Genomic DNA, 11979 nt, shown 5'->3' with positions numbered 1-11979 from the left:
CTTGTATGCAATGTGAACTTTTTTCTTGAAAGGTGGGAACAAATTCAGCGATAGCCCTCCTGCACAAGTGCACGTGCAAACGGAACACGTATGCGTGGTGCAGGTCGTGGATATATACTGTTGACAAACGTTCCATCTATAATTGGCCGGCAATTCGTTCACGTGTTCCATTTAAAGATTGAACTGGGTCATTGAAAGTAGGGACGTGCTCCTTGCATATCCCTGTGGAAACATCACTATCAAATATCTAGTGATTAATTGCATGCAAACGAAGACATTATATTGTGAGGTATACATAGGAGGAAGCGACGGAGATAAGAACTGCCAACTTTATTACGCAAGAATGACATAGCTTAAACAAAAAAACCTCCCCATGCGTTAGGTACGTGGAAATGTCAGTCATCGGTCACTTTTCTCATAAACCGCTAGATCTTGATCAAATGGCCGAAACCGGTCATATTGTTCATCTTCAACCTCCCTATCTCTTCTTCCTCACATGCGCCTCTAGCCTACCTCGCCGCAACCGCCGGCCCTGATACGTCTCCAACGTATCTATAATTTATGAAGTATTCATGCTATTCTATTATCCATCTTGGATGTTTAATGGGCTTTACTATGTACTTTTATATTACTTTTGGGACTAACCTATTGACCCAGAGCCCAGTGCCAGTTCCTGTTTTTTCCCTTGTTTCAGTGTTTTGAAGAAAAGGAATATCAAACGGAGTCCAAACGGAATGAAACCTTCGGAAAAGTTATTTTTGGAAAGAAAGCAATACGAGAGACTTTGAGTGCACGTCAGGGGATCAACAAGGAGAGCACGAGGCAGGGGGGCGCGCCCTCCACCCTCGTGGGCCCCTCGTGGCTCCCCTTACCGACTTCTTTCGCCTATATATCTCCATATACCATAAAACCTTCGGGGAACAGAATAGATCGGGAGTTCCGCGCCGCAAGCCTCTGTAGCCACCAAAAACCAATCGGGGCCCTGTTCCGGCACCCTGCCGGAGGGGGGATCCCTCACCGGTGGCCATCTTCATCATCCCGGCGCTCTCCATGACGAGGAGGGAATAGTTCACCCTCGGGGCTGAGGGTATGTACCAGTAGCTATGTGTTTGATCTCTCTCTCTCGTGCTCTTGAGGTGATACGATCTTAATGTATCGCGAGCTTTGCTATTATAGTTGGATCTTATGATGTTTCTCCCCCTCTACTCTCTTGTAATGGATTGAGTTTTCCCTTTGAAGTTATCTTATTGGATTGAGTCTTTAAGGATTTGAGAATACTTGATGTATGTCTTGCATGTGCGTATCTGTGGTGACAATGGGATATCACGTGATTCACTTGATGTATGTTTTGGTGATCAACTTGCGGGTTCCGCCCATGAACCTATGCATAGGGGTTGGCACACGTTTTCTTCTTGACTCTCCGGTAGAAACTTTGGGGCACTCTTTGAAGTTCTATGTGTTGGTTGAATAGATGAATCTGAGATTGTGTGATGCATATCGTATAATCATACCCACGGATACTTGAGGTGACATTGGAGTATCTAGGTGACATTAGGGTTTTGGTTGATTTGTGTCTTCAGGTGTTATTCTAGTACGAACTCTATGATAGATCGAACGGAAAGAATAGCTTCGTGTTATTTTACTACGGACTCTTGAATAGATCGATCAGAAAGGATAACTTTGAGGTGGTTTCGTACCCTACAATAATCTCTTCATTTGTTCTCCGCTATTAGTGACCTTGGAGTGACTCTTTGTTGCATGTTGAGGGATAGTTATATGATCCAATTATGTTATTATTGTTGAAAGAACTTGCACTAGTGAAAGTATGAACCCTAGGCCTTGTTTCCTAGCATTGTAATACCGTTTACGCTCACTTTTACCGCTTACTACCTTGCTGTTTTTATATTTTCAGATTACAAAAACCTATATCTACCATCCATATTGCACTTGTTTCATCATCTCTTCGCCGAACTAGTGCACCTATACAGTTTACCATTGTATTGGGTGTGTTGGGGACACAAGAGACTCTTTGTTATTTGGTTGCAGGGTTGTTTGAGACAGACCATCTTCATCCTACGCCTCCCACGGATTGATAAACCTTAGGTCATCCACTTGAGGGAAATTTGCTACTGTCGTACAAACCTCTGCACTTGGAGGCCCAACAACGTCTACAAGAATTAGGTTGCGTAGTAGACATCAAGCAGTTTCTGGCGCCGTTGCCGGGGAGGTTAGGTAAGCGGCACTCACACCCCGTCAACTAAGCTCTTTTCTGGCGCCGTTGCCGGGGAGGCGAGTGCTTGAAGGTATATCTTTAGATCTTGCAATCGAATCTTTTAGTTTCTTGTTTTATCACTAGTTTAGTTTATAAAAGAAAACTACAAAAAAATGGAATTGAGTTTGTCTCATACGCTTCATCTTTTTAATATCTTTCATGAGTATGATGGAAAGGAAAATTGTGCCAAAGTACTAGAAGAAGAATTACATAGAATGCTTGGCATAAAATATGTGAATGATGAGCATGATTTCAATGTTGTTAGTATGAATTCTTTGAATACCCATGATGCTAATGATATGCAAAGCCACAAGCTTGGGGAAGCTATGTTTGATGAAGATGATATTTTTTGTCCCCCAAGCTTTGATGAGCAAATTTACTATGATGAAAGCATGCCTCCTTTATATGATGATTTTTGTGATGACACGTATGCTATAAAGAATAATGATAACCATGAAACTTGTTTATCTTGATCTTAATTTTCAATCACATGATAGTTATTTTGTTGAGTTTGCTCCCACTACTATTGATGAGAATAGATTTGCTTATGTGGAGAGTAATAAAAATTCTATGCTTATGCATCATGAAAAGAATGCTTTAGGTGCTGGTTATATTGTTGAATTCATTCATGATGCTACTGAAAATTATTATGAGAGAGGATCATATGCTTCTACATATTGCAATAATATCAAGTTTCCTCTCTATGTGTTGAAAATCTTGAAGATTTGCTTGTTTTGCCTTCCTATGCTAGTTGATTATTGTTTGCTCACAAAATCCCTATGCATAGGAAGTGGGTTAGACTTAAATGTGCTAGTCATATTCTTCATGATGCTCTCTTTATGTTTCAATTCTTATCTTTTATGTGAGCATCATTGAAATCATCATGCCCAGCTAGGGGCGTTAAACAATAGCGCTTGTTGGGAGGCAACCCAATTTTATTTTTATTTCTTGCTTTTTGGTTCTGTTTAGGAATAAATAATCTATCTAGCTTCTTGTTATATGTGGTTTTTTGTTTTAATTAGTGTCTGTGCCAAGTAGAACCTTTGGGAAGACTTGGGTGAAGTCTTTATGATCATGCTGTAAAAAAAAACTTTAGCGCTCACGAGATTAGCTAAAACTTTTTACTGGAGAGTGCTATTTAGTTGATTCTTTTTGAAGATGATTACTAGACAAATTACTCAGGTCCACCAATTTAGTTTAGAATTTTTTGAGTTCCAGAAGTTTGCGTTAGTTACAGATTACTACAGACTGTTCTGTTTTTGACATATTCTATTTTTCGTGTGTTGTTTGCTTATTTTGATGAATCTATGGCTAGTAAAATAGTTTATAAACCATAGAGAAGTTGGAATACAGTAGATTTAACACCAATACAAATAAAGAATGAGTTCATTACAGTACCTTAAAGTGGTGTTTTCTTTTCTTTCGCTAACGGAGCTCACGAGATTTTCTGTTAAGTTTTGTGTTGTGAAGTTTTCAAGTTTTGGGTAAAGATTCGATGGACTATGGAATAAGGAGTGGCAAGAGCCTAAACTTGGGGATGCCCAAGGCACCCCAAGGTAATATTCAAGGATAACCAAGAGCCTAAGCTTGGGGATGCTGGAAGGCATCCCCTCTTTCGTCTTCGTTCATCAGTAACTTTACTTGGAGCTATATTTTTATTCACCACATGATATGTGTTTTGCTTGGAGCGACATTTTATTTTCTTTAGCCTTGCTTGCTGTTTGAATAAAATACCAAGATATGAAATTCTTAAATGAGAGAGAGTCTTCACATAGCTACATAATTACTTAACTACTCATTGATCTTCACTTATATTTTTGGAGTAGTTTGTCATTTACTCGTGTGCTTCACTTATATCCTATGAGTAAATAGTTGAATGATTTGAATGTCATAAATCTGAAATTATATATGTTTCATATGCTTATCCCATGGGGAGTAATGACTTCACATATAAGAAGTAGAGGTGGTAAATTTATTGAAGGTTAGCAAACATGTATTGATCACTGGAAAAATTCATGAAAGAATATTGAAGGAAGAGAGATTTCACGTATAATTATACTATCTTGGACATCTTCTATGATTGTGAGCCCCATTAATTATTTTCAAACCTGGGCAAATTAGTTGAAGTTGGACAAGAAAGACAACATAATGAGTTATGCTTGGATATATTTGTATAGAAGTTATATTGTTATGGATCCTCTAACATGTGGTGCTTGCTATTTAGAATCCTTGCTAGCCAAAATATCTGTACTAAGAGGGAATACTGCTTGTGCATCCAAAATCCTTGAACCAAGTTTCTCCCATGAGTGTCCACCATATCTACCTATATGCGGTATTTACCTGCCGTTCCAAGTAAATTTGCATGTGCCAAACTCTAAACCTTCAAATAATAATCTATTTTGTATGCCCGAATCACTCATGTAGCGACTAGGGGCTAGCAGTATCTTCCATGCTAGGTGGGTTATTCTCACGATGAGTGGACTCCGCTCATCATTCACGAGAAAATGGCTGGTAACTGGGATGCCCGGTCCCATGATCCAAAGATCGAAATCAAATAAAAAATAATTGCAAACAAAACTCCCCTAGGATTGATGTTAGTTGGAGGCACCCGTTGTTTCGGGAAAGCCATGGATTGATGATTGTTGGTGGAGGGGGAGTAAAATCTTTACCTTTCTGTTTGGGAACCGCCTATAATGTATGTAGTATGGAAGATATTGGGAACTCTTGGTCGTTATGTTGACAATGAAAGCATACCTCTCAAAATTATTTTCATCTCTGTTTTTTCTTCGAGCTCTGGCACCTCTACAAATCCCTGCTTCCCTCTGCGAAGGGCCTATCCTTTACTTTTATGCAAGAGTCAGTAGTATTCCTCCTCGTTCCAACCTACTCTTTAGTTGGCAAGCATCATGTGGTGGAGAAAGATCTAAGCATATATGGCCATTCAAATATATTTGATCATGAATTATTATTGTTGACAATTATCTATATGATAAATAAGTTGGGAGGCGAAACATTAAGCCCCTATCTTTCTCTGTGTTCGATGGATGCTATTTGTTCTAAAAATATGCTTTGAGTGGTAGCAATCATGGAAGACTAAAAGATAGTTGAGTATGTGAAGTTTGCTGAATCAAAGCTCTGACATAGACTCTTCCTGAAAGTAAGATGAATTGTAATTGTTTGATGACTAATAACACAGTTTGTTAGTTTTTAAGAAAGTTTATGATCTATACTTTAACATGTGAATAGCTTCTTACTTGATCATGAAAAGTTCTATGAGTTGAACTACTGTTATGACATATAATGATGCTAGAAAAGGTGATTGAAATTATCATTGATCAATCTTATGCACCTACTAGCATTCACATACATAAATTATTTCTTTTATCATTTACCTACTCGAGGACGAGCAGGAATTAAGCTTGGGGATGCTGATACGTCTCCAACGTATCTATAATTTATGAAGTATTCATGCTATTATATTATCCATCTTGGATGTTTAATGGGCTTTACTATGCACTTTTATATTACTTTTGGGACTAACCTATTGACCCAGAGCCCAGTGCCAGTTCCTGTTTTTTCCCTTGTTTCAGTGTTTTGAAGAAAAGGAATATCAAACGGAGTCCAAACGGAATGAAAATTTCGGAAAAGTTATTTTTGGAAAGAAAGCAATACGAGAGACTTGGAGTGCACGTCAGGGGATCAACGAGGAGAGCACGAGGCAGGGGGCACGCCCACCCCCCCTTGGTGCGCCCTCCACCCTCATGGGCCCCTCGTGGCTCCCCTTATCGACTTCTTTCGCCTATATATCTCCATATACCCTAAAACCTTCGGGAAACAGAATAGATCGGGAGTTCCGCCGCCGCAAGCCTCTATAGCCACCAAAAACCAATCGGGACCCTGTTCCGGCACCCTGCCGGAGGGGGGGATCCCTCACCGGTGGCCATCTTCATCATCCCGGCGCTCTCCATGACGAGGAGGGAATAGTTCACCCTCGGGGCTGAGGGTATGTACCAGTAGCTATGTGTTTGATCTCTCTCTCGTGCTCTTGAGGTGATACGATCTTAATGTATCGCGAGCTTTGCTATTATAGTTGGATCTTATGATGTTTCTCCCCCTCTACTCTCTTGTAATGGATTGAGTTTTCCCTTTGAAGTTATCTTATTGGATTGAGTCTTTAAGGATTTGAGAATACTTGATGTATGTCTTGCATGTGCGTATCTGTGGTGACAATGGGATATCACGTGATTCACTTGATGTATGTTTTGGTGATCAACTTGCGGGTTCCGCCCATGAACCTATGCATAGGGGTTGGCACACGTTTTCGTCTTGACTCTCCGGTAGAAACTTTGGGGCACTCTTTGAAGTTCTATGTGTTGGTTGAATAGATGAATCTGAGATTGTGTGATGCATATCGTATAATCATACCCACGGATACTTGAGGTGACATTGGAGTATCTAGGTGACATTAGGGTTTTGGTTGATTTGTGTCTTAAGGTGTTATTCTAGTACGACTCTATGATAGATCGAACGGAAAGAATAGCTTCGTGTTATTTTACTACGGACTCTTGAATAGATCGATCAGAAAGGATAACTTTGAGGTGGTTTCGTACCCTACAATAATCTCTTCATTTGTTCTCCGCTATTAGTGACCTTGGAGTGACTCTTTGTTGCATGTTGAGGGATAGTTATATGATCCAATTATGTTATTATTGTTGAAAGAACTTGCACTAGTGAAAGTATGAACCCTAGGCCTTGTTTCCTAGCATTGTAATACCGTTTACGCTCACTTTTACCGCTTACTACCTTGCTGTTTTTATATTTTCAGATTACAAAAACCTATATCTACCATCCATATTGCACTTGTTTCATCATCTCTTCGCCGAACTAGTGCACCTATACAATTTACCATTGTATTGGGTGTGTTGGGGACACAAGAGACTCTTTGTTATTTGGTTGCAGGGTTGTTTGAGAGAGACCATCTTCATCCTACGCCTCCCACGGATTGATAAACCTTAGGTCATCCACTTGAGGGAAATTTGCTACTGTCCTACAAAGCTCTGCACTTGGAGGCCAAACAACGTCTACAAGAAGAAGGTTGCGTAGTAGACATCAGGCCCCACCACCCGCAGCCGGTGGGCGCTGCCGTGCACTGCCACGCCGCTCTGCCCTCCCCAAAACCTCCCCCACCGTCGTTGCTGGTCATCGCCCCGGTCATCCCTCTACCCCCCATCCCTCCTCCACCCACCCACCCACACACACACACACACACACAAATATGCAGGAACCCGGCGACCCCCTGGTTAAGTTTCTTCCTCACGTCCACTTGGGACTCCCTAGTTCCCTGCCACACGCATCATCATCCCCGGCTCCGGCGAGGTGTCTGGTCGGCCTTGGCATTGCCGATGCTCGTTGCTGCCGCTCCTCACGTCGCCCTCACCTCCGGCCTCATGCATAGCAAAAATCGGACACCAAGAAAAATTTCAGGCACCTGAGATTTAGCAAAACCGAAAAAATGACATAGCATCATGCGGGAAGACAATGCACACGCCAGTTATACTCGCAGTCTAGGAAGACTTGGTTCGGACTCGATCGTCTGATCGTGGACCATGTATAGGAAAGGATGAGATGAAGCAGGCGGCGGAAAGAACGAGGCGAGATGGAGATGTCGTACTCGCAAAAAATAAAAATAAAATAGATGGAGATGTCATGCAATACTCGTGTAGAGGTAACCATGCATGCGCCTGCAGAACACGCAACCCCTACATGGGGTCACGACACTGGCGGCGGTGTGCATGGGGTCCCGCAGGAAAAGCAGGGGGTAGGCGAGAGTGCGAAGGAAATTTTATTCCAGCCCATCTCAGTGGAGTATATTTAGGGAGAAAGTGTTAGGATCCAACTAGTTGATTCACTCAATCACCATGGATTTGATTACAAGCTCAGATTACATGAGGGATTGAAGGAGGAAGGAAGGGGAATTACAGCAGAAGGAGGAAGAAGATAAGGTAGACTATCGGCCGAAGCCGCCGTCCGGTCCAAGCCAACTCGCATGTAGCTGCCTCTCTTGTATATGTAGTCCATGTCTTACTTGTGGGTTGGGTCCTGGCCGAGGCCCAACGAGGCCCAGGTCGCTGACAATCCCCCCTCCATAAACTGAGGCTTGCCCTCAAGCCGACTATATCCCGAACAACCGAGATCCCAAGGAGCTTGTACGGAAGACTGAACGCAATCAAGAAATGTCTCACTTGGATCATTCTTCAGTTTGTAGGCTTACAGAATTAGCACACCATGAGCCACCGTGAGAAACAAAGTACTTGGTTTACTCACTGTGGACCGATCATTCAATCTTGTGAAGACCTCACACTGGAAGTTGTAGGCCTTATATGTATGCACAGAACAGGGCACCAGCTCGGCCCTGGAGACATGAATAGATCCTGGAAAGGATGGTGTCTAGACAAGTTGCCCTTTGAAATGCTCAAGTATCAGTAGGACCGATCCAGAACAGGGGAACCCAAGGAACAAGAGATTAACATCTCCGTCGTACCCATTCACAGCATAAAATGTGCGGTGAATTTTTGTTGGTGACCATGGAAGCCTGAATGTGCACTCATCCGCCAGCGGGATGCCTAATTCAGTGATTTTAGACAAATGAGAAAATGTACCAACCTTGCCAACCCAAGGAAATGGCAGTGAATTAAGAATTTGAATAGGTATCCAAGGAAACTCGTAAATCCACAATGCTGATTTCAGTAACTCCATCAACGAAACCTGCAATTTCACAGCTGCAAGAACTCCATTCCTCAGTTGCATGGATCCAGCAAGTTGACTGAAGGAGATGGGTGCTTGCTGTCCAGGGTCCCATGGTGATCGCAAGTATCCAACACACGGAATAATCTGTAATATGGTAACTTTTCCAGACAATGATGGCAACCATGGTTGTATATCAGAACTCGGACACCATGCAATTTCCCACTGTAAACTCTCAGAACCATATGAAGAATCATGTTCGGTATAACAAGACTGGAACCAAACACTCCCTGGTCCATGACAATGTGCCCAGGCGAACCAAACACTCCCTGGTCCATGACAATGTGCCCAGGCAATTTCCTATTGCACAAACAGAGAACCCAATTGATCATTATCCCTCAGCAGCAAAGATATCTCCTAGTAATGCCAGGGCTGCAACTCGGCCAGGGAAATGAAATACTGTTGTAGCTTATCAACCTTCAGGAACTCACAACAGAGACATGGCTGAGCAGGAAAACCTTGTAACAACTTCCACATATAGCCCCAAGGAATGCAAAATTCAGTGCAGGTTTCACATGCATGAGAAGAATCACCAAACTCACCAAACTAAGAAAATGGACGTAACTTGGGCATTAGGATTATTGTCGCCGGAACCCCTTTGTTGAGCTGCAAGAATAATGGCCATGGTGGTTTCAATGGCAAGCTATCAACAACAAGCGGTGACACTGAGTCGAGCAGATCGTGTATTAGGAGCTTCTCGGCAACAGTATGCTCTGGAGCTTCATGTGGCTTCCCAAGAGAACACGATCCGTACCTATCTTGGATTGGGAACCAGTACTCCGCTGATTGTACTCCTATTATGCCCTTGCCGTTAACAAATTCCATCCAGGCACAGGAGTAGAAACATCTAGTATTCCATGACTTTTCATGATGCAAACTGAAAATAGGGTCGCAGTTGTGCACTGGAACAACAGAGAATAATTTTTCCTTGTTTTCATCATAACCTTTATCATCTACAGGAGTGAGTCTGAAAATTTTTGTCACCAAATTTTCAGTAAGACAGTAACCCAACCAAGCTTCTTGTGAGTAGTCATCATCAAGTTGGTCTCCTTTCTGACTGTGCATAGACGATGGCCACGTCAGTGGTCGTAGCTCTTGTCCAAGATCACTAGATTTGGTGTTGAGAGTAGTAAGAGTTGCAACTGGAACATTCCTACACGACACAGTCTTGTCGATCTTAGAATCATTGTCAATGTCAACATGCCACGTCCTTTCATTGAACAACTTGGACGAATCTAGTTGAGCATTGGGAATATACATGGTAAGAGAAAGTGCAGAGGACTGGGCGTCGCCGAGCATCATGGTGTGGGTGCCGACTTCAGAGCATTCAGTCGAACATTTGGCAGGAGCTAGCTTGCCAAGCGTGATATCCAACAAGGGATGCAACATTCCGGTGGTTGTGACCTCTGTGGGTGTAGGAGCCGAAATGGATACATCCTTCAGATCCATGGAACTGACCTCCGCGCTTACCTCACACGTAGTAGGAACATCACTGGTCAAGGATGCAGTGGTGCTGTTGTAGGAGTCGGTGTGGTCCTTGTTGAACCGTTGTTTTCTCCTGGACACTTGGTCGAGCACTTGGTGGGCATGTCGAGAGTAGGGCCGGTATCGAGCGAGGCGGACACTGCTGCCATGGAGGTGAAGAAGGTCGTAGATCGCCCTGTGAACACGGTGAGCTTGGGTGGAATCACCGAAAGGCTAGTGTCTGGTACTGCACTGATGTATCCTCTTGGGCTCGTTGATCCCGTGGTTGCCGGCGCGACAAGGGAGGCGATGTCGCCAGACGCGGATGGCGCCTGAGTCGTAGTCGGCGTGGAGATGCCCATCGCCGTCGCCGCACGCACGGAGAGCGCAGCATAATTGGCAGTTGGGAACGCAGCCCAGCCGGTTGTGGAGGAGGAAGCAGCAACTTGTGACTCGTGCAATTCATTGGTGAGGATGCCACTGCTCGGGAATTGCGGAGGCCTCGTCAAGCGCGTTGTTGATGAAGTCGACATGTCCAGGCCGCGCTCGGGGTTGGAGAAGGCCTGGCTCGCAGCGGGCGTCATCGGAGCTGTGGCGGCCACGATTTCCTAGGCGTGCTCACCGTTGACGCGATGAATCCGGAGGAGGTCGGCTACGTCGGATCGGAGATCCTGCTTGATAGCATCGATTCGTGAGTGAGCTTGTCCAGATTGGTGTGGAGGTCATCGAACGCCGTCACCACAGACTTCTCTAGCCTCGCCTTGGAGGCGGCGAAGCTTCGATCCAGATCGCGAGCTAGCTAGGCCTTTAGAACCTCATACGTCGCCAAACCCTCCGGCGAGAGAGTCGCCAGGAGCTCCGCGCGCCGTAGTGAGTCCATGGACTTGATTGGGGAAAAAGTTTGGGTGGAGTTTTGGTGCAGGATCGAACGGCTCTGATACCAATTGTTAGGATCCAACTAGTTGATTGACTCAATCACCATGGATTTGATTACAAGCTCAGATTACATGAGGGATTGAAGGAGGAAGGAAGGGGAATTACAGCAGAAGGAGGAAGAAGATAAGCTAGACTATCGGCCGAAGCCGCCGTCCGGTCCAAGCCAACTCGCGTGTAGCTGCCTCCCTTGTATATGTAGTCCATGTCTTCCTTGTGGGCTGGGTCCTGGCCGAGGCCCAGCGAGGCCCAGGTCGCTGACAGAAAGTTAGGGCTGGAGTAAAAAATTTACTCTCTTATGGTGAATTAGGAATCGGCTAGGTGACGGTTAGAGAAGTAAAATTTAATCTAACCAATTATAAGGGATCTGTTAGAAATGTCCTTAGTGGTTGTTTGAGTATCAAAAATAAAACCTGACATTTTGGAAAACTTGTTTTAAGAGTGTTTTTAGGAAAACCAGTGTAGGGGAGAATTTATGTTACAATGGGTTTGTGGAATAAATCGTT

Source organism: Triticum aestivum, chromosome 7D (assembly GCF_018294505.1).
Source record: "Triticum aestivum cultivar Chinese Spring chromosome 7D, IWGSC CS RefSeq v2.1, whole genome shotgun sequence".
In the NCBI taxonomy this organism is placed as follows: Eukaryota; Viridiplantae; Streptophyta; class Magnoliopsida; order Poales; family Poaceae; genus Triticum; species Triticum aestivum.
The sequence above is the reverse complement of the archived record's forward strand: the minus strand, read 5'-3'. Positions refer to the sequence as shown.